The sequence below is a fragment of the Vulpes lagopus genome, chromosome 1 (genome assembly GCF_018345385.1).
Source record: "Vulpes lagopus strain Blue_001 chromosome 1, ASM1834538v1, whole genome shotgun sequence".
NCBI classification, from domain to species: domain Eukaryota; kingdom Metazoa; phylum Chordata; class Mammalia; order Carnivora; family Canidae; genus Vulpes; species Vulpes lagopus.
In genome coordinates, this window is record NC_054824.1 from 34,444,070 (window position 1) to 34,462,354 (window position 18,285).

Here is an 18,285-nt window from a genome sequence, read left to right on the forward strand (position 1 = left end):
AATGTGCCAATTTGATTTCTGTTGTCATTAGAAATGCAGATGGTGTGGGGTCCGAGAGCCCAAATCTTTCTTCTTTCTGTTTTGATTAGAAATAGTAAATGAACCCTTAATTAGTATACGGGAAAATACATTTCAGTTTGTAATAGAAATGCATTATGTTTACTAGGTTAATTTTATTATTACTAAGGAAACCATAAAGCTTTGTGTAGAAAATCTGTTCAAAGTGAATAAGTGAATGAAACAAAGTAAGCAACAGGGGATTTGGATTTAGACTGGAAGAGTGTCTTGTTCAATATGTGTATTTTTGAAAAGCAGCTCTTTCATTTAATTAAGTACATATAAAATATATAACTCCTTGTAAATACTTGACCTTGGGGTGTTTAGTTTTGATTTTGTTTTCGTTTTGTTTTTTAGAGACAGAGAGAGAGCACCTGCATTTGCCAAGGGGGAGAAGGAAGAAGTGGAGGAGGGTCAGTGGGAGAAGGAGACAGATAATCTCAAACAGACTCCACAGAGGAACCCAAGGGTGGGCTTGATCTTGGTATCCCAAGATCATGACATGAGCTGAAATCAAGAGTCGAGGCCTAACCAACTGAGCCACCCAGGCACCCCGTGGGCTGTTTGTTTTATACCTTGCACATCTGTTCACTCCTTACTAGTTCTTTTGTCTGTTTATTTTGTGACACTGTTAGAGGGGGGACAAAAAAAGAAATTGGATTTTCAGAGGACTCTTATCTCTAATTCTTTAAAATAATTATTTAAAAAGAGGAATTCTTGCCATTGTTACTTTGTTATATTAAATTTCAATTAGCATGTTTCTTCAACAATTTTTCTTTTGATATAAAATTTTAAAAGAGTAGTTTAAAAAAAGCCCATATTTGGAATAATAGAAGAAATGAGAATACAAGATTCATATTTAGATTTGAGTCTAGAGATTTGGTAAGAAAGTTGGTAGAGAGAGGAAAATTCAAAACCATCAGTGAACAGTTTGAGGAAAGCTCTGGAGATGTTCTCTCCAAAGATGAAAGGGAACCCAAAGGAAGAAAGAAACTCTTCAGTATCTACAAACGCCCACTTTCTCCACATACTGCCATTGAGATCCAGTTTACTTTTTGTTCTATCCCTGCATATTCCTGAGATAAAACTCAGGTCATGACCTACACGTTATGAGTATATCAGAACTTTTCTTGGTATATAATGTGCTGTATCAGAAATATGCAACCTATAAGTATGAAGAAACATTTTATTCTTTTTATCAAAGAGCCCCTCCCCATAATAATAATTTTTTTAGGTTATGTATGTTGATCAAGAAATAAAATTTTAAGTTCTTTTCAATTTTAAAATTCTAGATCAAAATTCTGTTTAAAACATTTCTATGTAAGCCTAAACACTTTTTAAAAACTATTTAGAGGAAAGGGTTGATTAGTAAATCACCCTTCTGATTACACTAGCATTTTCTACTGATGATTCTGTTATTTACATATTTTGTAGATAATCTATGGGAGTTTTATAAGATTTTTTTTTCCAGGGGGACCGTAAGGTCAAAACTACTTTCAGAATAATAGTAAGGTATTATCTGCCTTTTTTCACGGTGTTGAAATTTTCACTGATGGTACAGAAAAGTTAATAAGCAGAACTCCAGATGGCCTGACCCAGAATCCAAGCAATGGCATGAAACTGAACCAGGAGTTCTTGTTTACTCTCATGCGCTCATAGTTAAAAAATTAAAAAAAAAAATACATGAATACTTTCACTTAAAGGGTTCTTAATGGAGCAGGGGATTTTATTACTTTCATTAAGTCTCTAACCTTGAGCATAGCATTCTTTAATATTCTGTGAGAGGGGATCCCTGGGTGGCTCAGAGGTTTGGCACCTGCCTTTGGCCCAGGGCGCGACCCTGGAGTCCCGGGATCGAGTCCTGCGTTGGGCTCCCGGCATGGAGCCTGCTTCTCCCTCTGCCTGTGTCTCTGCCTCTCTCTCTCTCTCTCTCTGTGACTATCATAAATAAATTTAAGAAAATCTTTAATATTCTGTGTGAGAAAGTAGGATATATGAGTAAAAAACTTCTGTTGGTTAGCAAGGTAGAATGGTTGTTTCAAAAGAAAGCATTTGTGCAATTGTTTGAGATGTGAGCTGAAATAGTAGGTTTTGTTTTATTTGTTTTTGTTTTGTTTTGATTTTTAATGGTGCACACATTTAGATAAATACAGTTATCCGGACTTCGATATTAGGCAAATACTTTCTTGAAAATGAACAAGTGAGCCCATTAAAAAAAGACATATTTGTTGCCGATGATAAAATTTGAACTTTCAAAAAAATAGAGAATTTTGAAAGACTATCCACCATCATGAGCTTGACAGTTTCCCAATACTTAAAAAAAAAAAAAATCTGATATCTCTGGTAACATTTGAAAATGTGATTTTTTGAACTTTTATGTAATGAAACATGAAAACATTTGGGCAGTCTGTATAACTTAGTGAACCAAGATATTTCAAATGACAAATGCCTGACATTATAAAATCATGTATGAATAAAATATCCATTTACAGTGCAAGATAGAGGACGCCCGGGTGGCTTGCTCAGTTAGTCCAACACTTGGTTTCACCTCATGTCATGATCTCAGGGTCCTGAAATAGAGCCCCACATTGGGCTCTTGTTCAACCGGGAGTCTCTCTCCCTTTCCCTCTGTGCCTTCCCCAACTCGCACACCACACACTCTCTCTCTAAAATCAATCAATCAATCAATCAATCTTTTTTAAAAAAAGTGCAAGGTGGACCAATGGATTTTATTGTAATAAAGTATGAAAAGTTTTTTGGTATGTTTTTAGATTCTATACTGCAACTAATGTTTAAGGAGAAACACTCACCAAATTTTGCTGTAACTTCACAGAAGAATATTCAAAGTTATCTGAAAAAGGTTATTAAATACTCCTTCCTTTTCCAATTATATATTTTTATAAGGCTGCATTTTCTTCAAATATTTCACACAACACAAGGTACTACAATAGATTGAAGGAAAAAGCAAATAGGAGAACTCAGGTTTCTTCTAGTAGCCAAAGATTAAAGAAATTCACAAATATTTTAAAAATCCCATTCTTCTAATTTTTATTAGAAAGTAATTTTATTAACAAAACTATGTTATTTATGTTAACATATAAAGACTTTATTATTGACATATAGAATTTATACATAAATATTTTTAAATTTATGTTTTAATTTCTAGTGGCAAATATCAATAGATATAACCCACATAAACAAAAGTTCTTTGGAGTACTCAATAATTTTTAAGAGTACAAAGTGCTTTTGCGATCAAGGTATTTGGGAAACCTGGGGTTAGATTCTTCTGGTGTTCTACGTCAATCTGGGATCATCTCTGTCTGCTTCCTAATATCTTACAAATTTGGGGAAGAAAATTTCAAACCTACACATAGGTAATTATAATAGTATATGTTGTTATGAATTATTTGTAGTAATATATATTATATTATATGTTAACTATACGATTATATGACATAATTATATATCAATATCCAGTTTCAATAATTATGAACATTTTGCCAATGTTGTTTCAACTATTTCTTCCTTCCATTGATATTCTATTTTGTTTAAGTGTTTTAAAAGCAAATCTCAGATACTATAACATTACCAGGAAAGACTTCAGTATGTATATAAGTTGATAAAATGTGTATATACACACAAATACACACATTGTATTCATATACTTGCATTTTAAGGTACTAAGAAAAAGGCACATAAATATACTTAATAAAATCAGTAATATTCCCTTAATATCACCCAACATCTAGTCTAAAAATATCCCCAATTGTTTAAGAAATATGTGATTGTAGGGGGGGGGGGGCAAGATGGAGGCAGAGCAGGGTCTCCAAGTCACTTGTCCTCAACAAATTACCTAGAAAACATTCAAATCATCCTGAAAATCTACGAATTCGGCCTGAGATTTAAAGAGAGACCAGCTGGAACGCTACAGTGAGAAGAGTTCGCGCTTCTATCAAGGTAGGAACCGGGAAAAAGAAATAAAGAAACAAAAGGCCTCCGAGGGGGAGGGGCCCCGCGAGGAGCCGGGCTGAGGCCGGGGCGAGTGTCCCCAGGACAGGAGAGCCCCGGCCCGGAGGAGCAGGAGCTGCACCAACCTTCCCCGCGGAAAGGGGCTCCCCGGGAATTGGAGCAGGATCCCCAGAAAGGCGGGGACGCCCTCGGGCTCCCTGGGGCAGTAACAGAGGAACTGCGCCCCGGAGATGCGCCGAGCTCCCTAAGGGCTGCAGCGCTCGGCGGGACCCGGAGCAGCTCGGAGGGACTCGGGCGGCGGCTCCGCGGAGGGGGCTGCGGGGCTCCGGGAACAGCTCGGGGGCGGCGGCTCGGGCGGAGGAAGAAGCTCCGCGCGGAGGGGGCTGCGCAGCTCCGGGAACAGCTGGGCGGCGGCGGCTCGGCTGGAGGAAGAAGCTCCGCAGAGGGGGCGGCGCGGCTCCGGGAACAGCTCGGAGGGGCTCGGGCGGCGGCTCCGCGGAGGGGGCTGCACCGCCGGGAGCGCGAATCCAACAGCGCAGGCCCCGGAGCACAGGGCGCCGGGACACAGCCCAGGATCCGGCCTCCCCTCAGGGACAGGCAGAGGCCGGGAGGGCCCAGGACAGCGAGGACGCTCCTGCCTGGAACTGAGCAGATCAGCGGCCCCGCCCCGGAGCCCCCAGGCCCTGCAGACGGAGAGCCCCGGAGCTACTGCGGGAGCTGAATCCAGGGTCCCAGAGCTGCCCCCGCCACTGTGGGTTCCTCCCAGGGCCTCACGGGGTGAACACCCCCCACTGAGCCCTGCACCAGGCAGGGGCAGAGCAGCTCCCCCAAGTGCTCACACCTGAGAATCAGCACAGCAGGCCCCTCCCCCAGAAGACCAGCGACACGGACCAGTTCCAGGGGAAGTCAAGGGACTTAAAGTACACAGAATCAGAAGATACTCCCCCGTGTTTTTTCTGTTTTTTTGTTTTTGTTTTTTTTTTTTTGTTTTTGTTTTGTTTTGTGCTTTTTTTTCTTTCTTCTTGATTTCGGATTGCTTCCCCCACCCCACCCCACCCCACCCTTTTTTTTCTCCTTTCTTTCTTTTTCTTTCTCTTTTTCTTCTCTTTCCCCCCCTTTTTTTTTCTTCTTTCTCTTTTTTCTTTTTCTCTTTTCTTTCCTTCTCTCTCTTTTTCTCCTTTTCCCAATACAACTTGTTTTTGGCCACTCTGCACTGAGCAAAATGACTAGAAGGAAAACCTCACCTCAAAAAAAAGAATCAGAAACAGCCCACTCTCCCACAGAGTTACAAAATATGGATTACAATTCAATGTCAGAAAGCCAATTCAGAAGCACTATTTTACAGCTACTGGTGGCTCTAGAAAAAACCATAAAGGACTCAAGAGACTTCATGACTGCAGAATTTAGATCCAATCAGGCAGAAATTAAAAATCAATTAAATGAGATGCAATCCAAGCTAGAAGTCCTAACGACGAGGGCTTAACGAGGTGGAAGAACGAGTGAGTGACATAGAAGACAAGCTGATGGCAAAGAGGGAAACTGAGGAAAAAAGAGACAGGCAATTAAAAGACCATGAGGATAGATTAAGGGAAATAAATGACAGCCTGAGGAAGAAAAACCTACGTTTAATTGGGGTTCCCGAGGGCGCCGAAAGGGACAGAGGGCCAGAATATGTATTTGAACAAATCCTAGCTGAAAACTTTCCTAATCTGGGAAGGGAAACAGGCATTCAGATCCAGGAAATAGAGAGATCCCCCCCTAAAATCAACAAAAACCTGATCAACACCTCGACATTTAATAGTGAAGCTTGCAAATTCCAAAGATAAGGAGAAGATCCTTAAAGCAGCAAGAGAAAAAAAGTCCCTGATTTTATGGGAAGGAATATTAGGGTAACAGCAGACCTCTCCACAGAGACCTGGCAGGCCAGAAAGGGCTGGCAGGATATATTCAGGGTCCTAAATGAGAAGAACATGGAACCAAGAATACTCTATCCAGCAAGGCTCTCATTCAAAATGGAAGGAGAGATAAAGAGCTTCCAAGACAGGCAGGAACTGAAAGAATATGTAACCTCCAAACCAGCTCTGCAAGAAATTTTAAGGGGGACTCTTAAAATTCCCCTTTAAGAAGAAGTTCAGTGGAACAATCCACAAAAACAAGGACTGAATAGATATGATGACACTAAACTCATATCTCTCAATAGTAACTCTGAACGTGAACGGGCTTAATGACCCCATCAAAAGGCGCAGGGTTTCAGACTGGATAAAAAAGCAGGACCCATCTATTTGCTGTCTACAAGAGACTCATTTTAGACAGAAGGACACCTACAACCTGAAAATAAAAGGTTGGAGAACCATTTACCATTCAAATGGTCCTCAAAAGAAAGCATGGGTTGCCATCCTTATATCAGATAAATTAAAATTTACCCTGAAGACTATAGTGAGAGATGAAGAGGGACACTATCTCATACTCAAAGGATCTATCCAACAAGAGGACTTAACAATCCTCAATATATATGCCCCGAATGTGGGAGCTGCCAAATATTTAAACCAATTAATAACCAAACTGAAGATTTAATACTTTGATAATAATACACTTATACTTGGTGACTTCAATCTAGCTCTCTCTATACTAGATAGGTCTTCTAAGCACAACATATCCAAAGAAACGAGAGCTTTAAATGATACACTGGACCAGATGGATTTCACAGATATCTACAGAACTTTACATCCAAACTCAAGTGAATACACATTCTTCTAAGTGCACATGGAACTTTCTCCAGAATAGACCACATACTGGGTCACAAATCGGGTCTGAACCGATACCAAAAGATCGGGATAGTCCCCTGTATATTCTCAGACCATAATGCCTTGAAATTAGAACTTAATCACAACAAGAAGTTTGGAAGGACCACAAACACGTGGAGGTTAAGGACCATCCTGCTAAAAGATGAAAAGGTCAACCAGGAAATTAAGGAAGAATTGAGAAGATTCATGGAAACTAATGAGAATGAAGATACAACCGTTCAAAATCTTTGGGACGCAGCAAAAGCAGTCCTGAGGGGGAAATACATCGCAATACAAGCATCCATTCAAAAACTGGAAAGAACTCAAATTCAAAAGCTCACCTTACACATAAAGGAACTAGAGAAAAAGCAACAAATGGACCCCACCCGCAGCAGAAGAAGACAGTTAATTAAAATTCGAGCAGAACTAAATGATATCGAGACCAAAAGAACTGTGGAACAGATCAACAGAACCAGGAGTTGGTCTTTGAAAGAATTAATAAGATAGATAAACCATTAGCGAACCTTATTAAAAAGAAGAGAGAGAAGACTCAAATTAATAAAATCATGAATGAGAAGGAGAGATCACTACCAACACCAAGGAAATACAAACGATTCTAAAAACATATTATGAACAGCTGTATGCCAATAAATTAGGAAATCTAGAAGAAATGGATGCATTCCTGGAAAGCCACAAACTACCAAAACTGGAGCAGGAAGAAATAGAAAACCTGAACAGGCCAATAACCAGGGAGGAAATTGAAGCAGTCATCAAAAACCTCCCGAGACACAAGAGTCCAGGGCCAGATGGCTTCCCAGGGGAATTCTATCAAACGCTTAAAGAAGAAATCATACCTATTCTACTAAAGCTGTTTGGAAAGATAGAAAGAGATGGAGTACTTCCAAATTCGTTCTATGAGGCCAGCATCACCTTAATTCCAAAACCAGACAAAGACCCCACCAAAAAGGAGAATTACAGACCAATATACCTGATGAACATGGATGCAAAAATTCTCAACAAGATACTAGCTAATAGGATCCAACAACACATTAAGAAAATTATTCATCATGACCAAGTAGGATTTATCCCCGGGACACAAGGCTGGTTCAACACTCGTATAACAGTCAATGTGATTCATCATATCAGCAAGAGAAAAACCAAGAACCATATGATCCTCTCATTGGATGCAGAGAAAGCATTTGACAAAATACAGCATCCATTCCTGATCAAAACACTTCAGAGTGTTGGGATAGAGGGAACTTTCCTCGACATCTTAAAAGCCATCTATGAAAAGCCCACAGCAAATATCATTCTCAATGGGGAAGCCCTGGGAGCCTTTCCCCTAAGATCAGGAACAAGACAGGGATGTCCACTCTCACCACTGCTGTTCAACATAGTTCTGGAAGTCCGCGCCTCAGCAATCAGACAACAAAAAGACTGAAGAAAGAGAAATTAAGGAGTCAATCCCATTTACAATTGCACCCAAAAGCATAAGATACCTAGGAATAAACCTAACCAAAGAGGTGAAGGATCTATACCCTAAAAACTATAGAACACTTCTGAAAGAAATTGAGGAAGACACAAAGAGATGGAAAAATATTCCATGCTCATGGATTGGAAGAATTAATATTGTGAAAATGTCAATGTTACCCAGGGCAATTTACACGTTTAATGCAATCCCTATCAAAATACCATGGACTTTCTTCAGAGAGTTAGAACAAATTATTTTAAGATTTGTGTGGAATCAGAAAAGACCCCGAATAGCCAGGGGAATTTTAAAAAAGAAAACCATAGCTGGGGGCATCACAATGCCAGATTTCAGGTTGTACTACAAAGCTGTGGTCATCAAGACAGTGTGGTACTGGCACAAAAACAGACACATAGATCAATGGAACAGAATAGAGAACCCAGAAGTGGACCCTGAATGTATGGTCATCTAATATTCGATAAAGGAGGAAAGACTATCCATTGGAAGAAAGACAGTCTCTTCAATAAATGGTGCTGGGAAAATTGGACATCCACATGCAGAAGAATGAAACTGGACCACTCTCTTTCACCATACACAAAGATAAACTCAAAATGGATGAGAGATCTAAATGTGAGACAAGAGTCCATCAAAATCCTAGAGGAGAACACAGGCAACACCCTTTTTGAACTCGGCCACAGTAACTTCTTGCAAGATACATCCACGAAGGCAAAAGAAACAAAAGCAAAAATGAACTATTGGGGCTTCATCAAGATAAGAAGCTTTTGCACAGCAAAGGATACAGTCAACAAAACTACAAGACAACCTACAGAATGGGAGAAGATATTTGCAAACGACATATCAGATAAAGGGCTAGTTTCCAAAATCTATAAAGAACTTATTAAACTCAACACCAAAGAAACAAACAATCCAATCATGAAATGGGCAAAAGACATGAAGAGAAATCTCACAGAGGAAGACATGGACATGCACATGAGAAAATGCTCTGCATCACTTGCCATCAGGGAAATACAAATCAAAACCACAATGAGATACCACCTCACACCAGTGAGAATGGGGAAAATTAACAAGGCAGGAAACCACAAATGTTGGAGAGGATGCAGAGAAAAGGGAACCCTCTTACACTGTTGGTGGGAATGTGAACTGGTGCAGCCACTCTGGAAAACTGTGTGGAGGTTCCTCAAAGAGTTAAAAATAGACCTGCCCTACGACCCAGCAATTGCACTGTTGGGGATTTACCCCAAAGATACAGATGCAATGAAATGCCGGGACACCTGCACCCCAATGTTTATAGCACCAATGTCCACAATAGCCAAACTGTGGAAGGAGCCTCAGTTGTCATCGAAAGATGAATGGATAAAGAAGATGTGGTTTATGTATACAATGGAATATTCCTCAGCCATTAGAAACGACAAATACCCACCATTTGCTTCAACGTGGATGGAACTGGAGGGTATTATGCTGAGTGAAGTAAGTCAATTGGAGAAGGACAAACATTATATGTTCTCATTCATTTGGGGAATATAAATAATAGTGAAAGGGAATAGAAGGGAAGGGAGAAGAAGTGTGTGGGAAATATCAGAAAGGGAGACAGAACATAAAGACTCCTAACTCGGGGAAACGAACTAGGGGTGGTGGAAGGGGGGAGGAGGGCGGGTGTTGGAGGGGAATGGGTGACGGGCACTGAGGTGGACACTTGCTGGGATGAGCACTGGGTGTTTTTCTGTATGTTGGTAAATTGAACACCAATAAAAATTAATTAAAAAAAAAAAAGAAAGGGAAAAAAAAAGCAAAAAAAAAAAAAGAAAAAGAAATGAAAAAGCTAAACAGGTACTTGGAGAGAGGACCTATCCTTCATCTATAACATTTGTACATTTGTAGTTTAAAACGTTGCCTTGATCTTTTTTCTTTGTGAATATTATACTCCCCAACCTCTGGGGAGTCCTAAAGAAAGAGAGCTTACAAAAAAAAAAAAAAAAAAAGAAAGAAATATGTGATTGTATATTTAGTTGTTTTGTCAAGTTAGAATCTATTTAGGAGTTAAGGTCTACTCATTTTATGGGTTATGTCTCCTTTTTAACACTAACTGTGTCGTCTCCCCACCCCTATGTCCCCATGTTGTCAATGATTGGAATTTTGGAGAAATCAGCTCTGTATGCTATGTTGGAGAAGCCAGTTCTCTTGTCCAACAGAATGTTTCAATTTCCACATTTGGCTGATTGCTTCATTTGATGTTATTCACTTTTCCTTTATTCTTCATAAGCTGGTACTTAAATATGGAGGTACGATTAGATTCAGACATATTATTTAGCAAGACTACTTCCTAGATGGATGCTTTCAACTTCCTTCTGAAGTACCTCTTAAAACTCAAAGTGTCTTGTTATGCTTTTTATGAATAATAAAGTTAATCAGTGGTTCAGGTGTGGTCACCATGATTTCTCCATGATAAAGTTCTTCATTAACACTTCAGTCAATAGCTTTAGAATCCACTTAATAATTGTTTCTTAGATTTATTATTTCAATTTGGGTGATTTCCTTATTCTGTTATTCTTTCTGCACTTTTTAAAGCTGAATAGAATAGTTTTCTATAAAGAATAGTTTTCCTCATTTACTATTGGCTATTTTGAAATGCCACTATTCATGAATTACAGAATAAATGCTTGATCATTTTCCCTTACTTTTTCTCAATGTAATGAGTTGGTGCCATAGGAGCCAGCCAGCATTATTGGCCAATGAGAATTTATCAATATAAGCACAGGATTTTTTATATAATATATGTTAATCAGTTGCAGTGAATGTTTTCTCTGATGATCAAATTACACCATGCTTGCTTAGTGGGAACCCCTTCAAGTTAGCTGCTATATTTTGTGTCATGACTTCATTAGTTATGTGAAAACTTCCTTTCTTTCTGGCAAAAGATGTTATCGGCTCATTTTGTATATTTCTTACCATAAAAATGGAAATACTCATTTCTGCAAGAACACTTGTTTCTGTCCATAGGAAATAGTGATAGAAACTAAAATCTAGGTGCAATGCCACTTCATTTTTAATTTCTCATATTAATTGAGGCAATTAAATTAATAATTAAATACGTACTAAGAAGATCCCATCATATATCTTTCAGAATGAATAAGTATTGTTTGGTCGTTGGTGGAATTTGGAGGAAAGCATTTGATTGATTAATGTTTATTTTTATTTTATGAACTATGATAATTAAGAATTGACCTCAAGGGGATCCCTGGGTGGCGCAGCGGTTTGGCGCCTGCCTTTGGCCCAGGGCGCGATCCTGGAGACCCGGGATCGAATCCCACATCGGGCTCCCGGTGCATGGAGCCTGCTTCTCCCTCTGCCTGTGTCTCTGCCTCTCTCTCTCTCTCTCTCTGTGACTATCATAAATAAATAAAAAATTTAAAAAAAGTATTTTAAAAAAAAGAATTGATCACAAGTTTGAATTGTATAATGTCTTTCAGTTTAATCTCATTTAATTCTCTTAATATCCCATAAAAATTCCAGAAAGGATGAAGTATTTTAAAAAATTGGCAGCTAGTTTTATATTACCATATTAATGATATGACCACACTAAAAGCTGGTTCTCCTTACACTTTCTTTCAGATTTAAAACCGAGTGCCTTAGTAGTCCTACATAGGGAATTTTCTAAGAACCTAGGTCAACAAAGATGAATAATACAAGCCCTTTAAATTTCCAGATTTTGAAATCATATTTAGTTTAGATTTTCCATCTGATTAAAGTAGATGATATATAAACTCCATTTCACTTTTGCTAAGATATGGAAGATGTACAGTTCAGTGTTTTACCATCTTGATACTTTTTTAAAGTGACAGTTTTAACCCTTCTTTCAAATGAAGTATTACCCATAATCCCAATATTGGCAAATATATAAAAATAAAACATGCCTAGCTGTTCGTCTGAAGCAGAGATGGGTGGGAGGGAAGCTCTAACTGTAGTTGGAGAGCAATTAATTTGTCAGTTACTCTCAAGGTGTGCTACCCAGACCTGCAGCATCCTATTTCCTGAAAGCTCAGAAATGCAAAATCTCCAGCCCTATCCTGTGCCTACTGAATCAGAGACCCAGGAAATGGAGCCCAGCTGTCTGTATTGTAACAAATCCTGAGGAATGCTAGAGTTTGAGAACTACTGAAATATAGCACTCTGTATTTTCTAAAGTGCCTTCCCCAATATCCACTCCCTGTATCTTTGTAATACCCATAGGGGCAGTCAGTTGCAAAATCTGCTTTATAGTTGAGAAACCTGAGAGGCTCCAGCAAATCTGCAACCAACATTCTGATCTCTTTACCTTTGAACCAGAATATATTTTGCCATATCGTGTGGCTACATGATAAGTTCCCTCTGTCATGGAAGTTATGTATTTCAGATGCTTAGACATATTCTAAAGTCATGCTTGGCAATTATGTAATGAGAGCAAGAAATCCTTTGCCTGTAAAACTTCTTGTAAGACAGTAATCTGAAAGCAGAAATGACATTTATCTTGTGAGGCTGCAGTAGCATCTTTTGAAATCAGACCAGTCTAGCTAGGGACAGCAAGTATTTTGGGCATATGCATCAATTTAGCTTTCATAATCCCTTATTTTCTTTTTTTATCAGCTACTCAGGGAATTGGTCACAGTGTAAAATACCTCTATTTTAAATTACTTTCATTCTCGAGGTATCCTGGACTATAAGAAACACTTCACTTGCTCCTTGTAAGACATGGAAGAGATTGAGTTTAAAGATAAGAGTTTGTTTCCTCTTCACAAGAGACAAAGTGTTGGATTATTTGTTCAGGTCTCTTGAGCAGCTGGAGCAGCAGTGGCCACAGCAGCCGGCTGCAGTGTGAAGGGCATCATGTGCGGTGAGAGGGAGATTTGGTACCCAAGGAAATGAAAAAAATATTAGAACTGTTATTATCTGTACTTACAATAGAAGTACTGCATGGCAGATAACAGCATTCGACGTTCTCTTTATTTATCTTACATTACATCTCCTGAACAAAACCAACGTGTAGACAACTGAAGCTTGTTCTAATAACAAAATTGTTGCCTGAAATGAAATTCTTGACATACTAATCATTCTCTGTAGCCAAATCATTCTTTCATATAAAACATGTTCGGAGAGTACTTTAATGAATGTTTTGCACTTAGTCATCCACTTTATTTTCTTAGCTAAGAGATCCTTCGGTAGCCACAAAAGAACAAAGCTTTCCTGGGCAGTATATTTCCTGGTATGTTATTAGCAAAAGATCTTCCCAGAGAGTTAGGGAGAAAGAAGCCGACAATGACTGGGAACAAACATGACTTTTTTCTTGCAATTGAAAAGAACAAATGAGAAATTTAGGGATTTCTGTTTTTGATAGTCTCTGAAGTTTTGAGTTAGAATGTTCTAGGTCTGAGAAAAATCTGAGACGTAAGAGATCTGGTAAAGGCCAACTACTAATTTAACTGTTAACTGATAGAAATAGACCATGGTCCTTGAGTTTGATGTGGATGATAGAAGACATATTAGGAAGTGAATCTGGGCTTGGTCCAGATAAATCCGTGTTACAAGTGTGTGACAATTTCCCTTGAGCAAGGCACTATCCCTATATCATACTGAACCTCCCTCACCTAATAAACACTTGAACTTTTCACCCTACAATTAGAAGTAATATTTTACATGAGCTACCCTTGAGTAGAGTAATACTGTATTTAACTGATAATTTTGAACACTAAGATCAATATCGGCTTCCTTTCTGACAGCATGTTTTGGAAACTAGGAGGGCTTGAGACTCTAAACAACAGTAACGTTGAAGAGGTAAGGTCACCACTGAAGTATAGACTTCCTGAGGGCAAGAGTGACATCTGCCTTGCTCACTGCCTTGCTCACATGCCCAGCATGGTGCCTGAGCAGCTTATTTGTTGTTGGAATTAAGGCACATGTGGAGGATGAAGGCTGGGAAGAAGTGTCACTGAGAGTAGAAAAGGTACCAAAACATATTTTAGGGGTGTCACAAGTGTTTGGACTTGGAACTGCTGTTTTACTTAGTAGTTGCTGGGCAGCTATTTCTACTGGAGTCTTAAAAGTAACTAGAAATGTTGCTGGGAATGTCGTCAAATTTACTGAAGCAGTTCTTCTCAAAGTATCTGTGGTGAAGGGCCAATATGGTTTGGTTTTGTTTGCATTCCATTGTGGGCCATAAAATATAATAAAAGTGAATTAACAGAGTAGGTGAAACAGAAGAAGAGGATATAGGAAGTATCATCTATCTATCTATCATCTATCATTTATTTATCACAAGACCAAATTTAAAAAAGTATCACTAGTTCCTGCAATCTTAAATCACTTTGTAAGATTGCTGTAAGAAGGTATATAAGCATCCTCTCCACTTCTATACTTCTCTGTTGCAGCATGGTAGCAAGTTTCCTGGAGGGCACCAGTTGCAGAACACACACTAGATAGTGCTGCACTAAAAGCACCCTGTTATTTGAAAGAGTGTGGAGTGATCTGGGAACTCTCAGGAGTCTGGTTATTCCAACAGAGAACTGCAGAGCCTGGGGTCATGTGATGGATCATGGCTCTGCGTGCCAACTCTGCTCTCTGAAATACAAGTAAAAAGAATTAAAGAGGCAATCATTTTTCAACACAATTACTTGTCATAAAATAATATCCAATAAACTTCAGACAAAACTGATTAGATACAAAAGCAACTACCTTCTCTTCTACCTCTCCCTGTGCTATGCCAAAGGCAACAACTGTGGGGTGAGTAAGGAGTGCAAGTAAACCAACATCTTATTTATTAGACACTTTATTTTACTTGCTTTAGAATGTAGGTTCTACAAAGTCAAAAGCATTGACTCTTCTAATCAGATTTGCCAGGGGTCTTATAGTGATAGATTTTTTGCTCCATTTAAATTTTTTTTTTGTGCAGACTATATTGCTTTTTGCCTATTTTAAAATATAATTATTTCCTTATTGTGATTGTGAATGTAATTGATTGCTGATTATAGGTCTAGTTCCTAGAATTAAAAATTTTGCTTATTAAATGCATTTTAGCATTTACATTTTTCTCTTATGTAACTTTTTTACACTCAGGAGTTTTGATGTATTGTAATTCTGTTTTATTTCAGGCCTACATATTTTGTAATTTTTTTTTCCAATTTCCACCTTAGGTTATGAATTGCTTAAAATTGAATTTTTGTAGCTCCCAAATATATTTTAGCCAATATTTGGTTTTGAGTTTTAATTTCACTTAATTATGGTCAGTGAACATGGACTCTGTGGTACTAATTTGAAAGAAATGTTAAGATTTCTTTGTAGTCTAAGAAATGTATAATGCATACTTTATATCATATTTGTTTATTTTTATTAATATATGTTTCCCTGGGTTCCTATTAACAGCTTTCCCTTTGAATTGTATTTTGCCCAATGCAACTAGCTTTTGGTTAGTATTTGGTCAATATAACTGATTCTACTCTTTATTTTCATCAGCTTCATGTTTTATTCTAGTTGCATTACTTATAATGTAAAAGTCACAGTTTTAAAATCCAAGCTGAGAATTTTCTGGTAACAAATGATACAGAATACGCATGTTTTTGGTAAAATAAAAACAAAACAAAACAAAAACTCATTCTATATATTTCACATCCTCCTGAACAAGACAAAAAGGAAATTTGACTTAGTATTAACCTGGGAATCTGGTCAGAAATAATATTGCTTCCTCTGAAATAGTAATGCTAAAGGGGAAGAAAAAAAGAATAAGGAAATGAGACAAGAGAATTCTACAGAGTTTAAAGAACCTAATGTAACGTTGAGGTTCAGAGGGGAAAATGAGCATCTGTGACAGCTGACTAGATCCTTGTGTACTTTGATAGGAAATAAGTAACATGATACCCATTCAGTTAGGGAATTCTGTGTTCAGTTTTCTTATTAAACACTGTAATCACAGATCTTCTCGTATTGAAGGTAAACATTCTTTAATATTATAATCAAAAGCTTGAATATGTTTTGCTGAAAACACTCTAAAGGGGTAAGTGTAAGAGAACAAAAGGAAACATTTGATGTCCCTAAAATACAGTCTTTGGGGATAAGAAACACAGGGTCCCTAAACTGATGGTGGAGGAAGAACAATACTCAGCAGGGGAAAGGAGAGGCTTTTTAATAAGTGTGGCTCTGGATCTCCTTAATCAAAGAAGACATGCTCACTGCATTCAGGTGAGTTAGAATCCTTTGGGAACCTGAACACATTAAGGAGAGAGTCTGAAAATATCTCACTTCCTATCCTCCATTTCATTTTCCAAATGCTGCTTAGAAAGCAGAAACATCTTGGTAACATTCTGTTGCAAAGTGGCAGTCTAAAAGAATTGTCTACTCTTTCAAGAGAATTGGGTGTACCTCCCATTTTTACTTCATTTCTCAGGGACAGGAAAAAAAGAAATGTAGATATCAGGGACAACAGACATGTACATTTTGACCTTTTGTGGTGCTTTTCACTTGTTTGTTTTTAGGGAGAGAGGAGTATGTATGAAGCAAAATGAAGAACCAGAAAATATATCACTATTGGAGGGAAAAATTTCAGTGATGGTGCCAATGTCTGTCATTTGCAATGTCCAATTTCTTCTTGCCCTGACTTCCATCACTGGTTCTTCTCCATTCTGGGTTTCCCCACAGACTAGGAAAGTAGGAGTAAACTGAAATTTCAGATTCTTGTTTGTTTTTAAGCTCTCTCAGAGTCCTTCTTATGCTGTCATTTATACTTCAGGGATTCTGGTAAATTAGGGACCCAAATGCTAAATATATTCACACAATAAAGTGTTTCCAAGGATTCATTTCTTCCATACCTGGAGCCTGCTAATGTGGCTACCCAGGAGAGGTTAAGAAGAACATGTGCTTTTTATTTGGTTATATGAGGATATGTTAAAAGTTGTAAACACTAAATATTAGTGTTTACAACACTAATATTTCTTGTTTGCAAAAAAAGTCAACTTTATGCAAGTTCACACTGAGAAGGAAAAAAAGAGTTTTGTTAATGTTTGTATAATAATATGAACTCCATTTTTTAAAAAAAATTGTTTTTGTTCCTGAGACAATTGTATAAAATACATAAATGGGGGACTTTTCTTTAATGTGTAATTGAGTGACTGACAAGACCAGTAGATCACAGAAACAAAAATAAAAGCTATGTGTTTAATTTTCACAAGGATTCTGGTTTAGTTTCACATAAATATTAAGAAAATATTTTAGATGATACGTTCAGTGGATCTAACCAGTGAAATAGTCTACAATTATAGCAATGGAGATTCAATGTTCTCTGGGGAGAGGGGAGACATGACAAAGTAAAGTTTTAAAAGAGATCTGTCATGAATCCAAAATAGATATTTTGTTAATCAAGTATGTTTTTCAAATATTTTATTATCATACCTTTATCAAAACCTTTTGCAAAATGTAATTAATGAAGATTTATACACAGGATTATTTAGTAGTCACTTTCTAGTTTCAGTTTCAGGAGAATTACTTCTTTTAGGTATCAGTAGGAATGATTTAATGAGCCTGCCATTTTAAGTCTAGATTACTGGATAAGTATATATGTATGTATATATGTATCTAGAAATAAAATAGAAATCTATGAGTCCACAATAAAAATTAGGTAGCTAGCTACGTAGGTAGATTAGATAAATGTCTGTTCTTACAATATAATACTGATTGATAAATATTGAAGAAGAGGCAGAGTTAAAAAAATTATTTTGCAGTTATTATTCTAAATATTTCAAGATTCACAGGTGAGTATTAAGTCTAGGGGTCCAGCCATTATGGTAGAGTGCTTGGTAATCCTGTTTACAATAAATTGCTTAAATAAAAAAAAGTTTGATGAAGATCAGAATATCTGCATTAATCTCAAAGTTTCGGCCTACATATTGCTTACTAGTTACAGAATAGAAATAATAACTGTTTAGAGGACACTCTGATTGAGTGATTGAAGTCAACATCGCCAATAAGAAG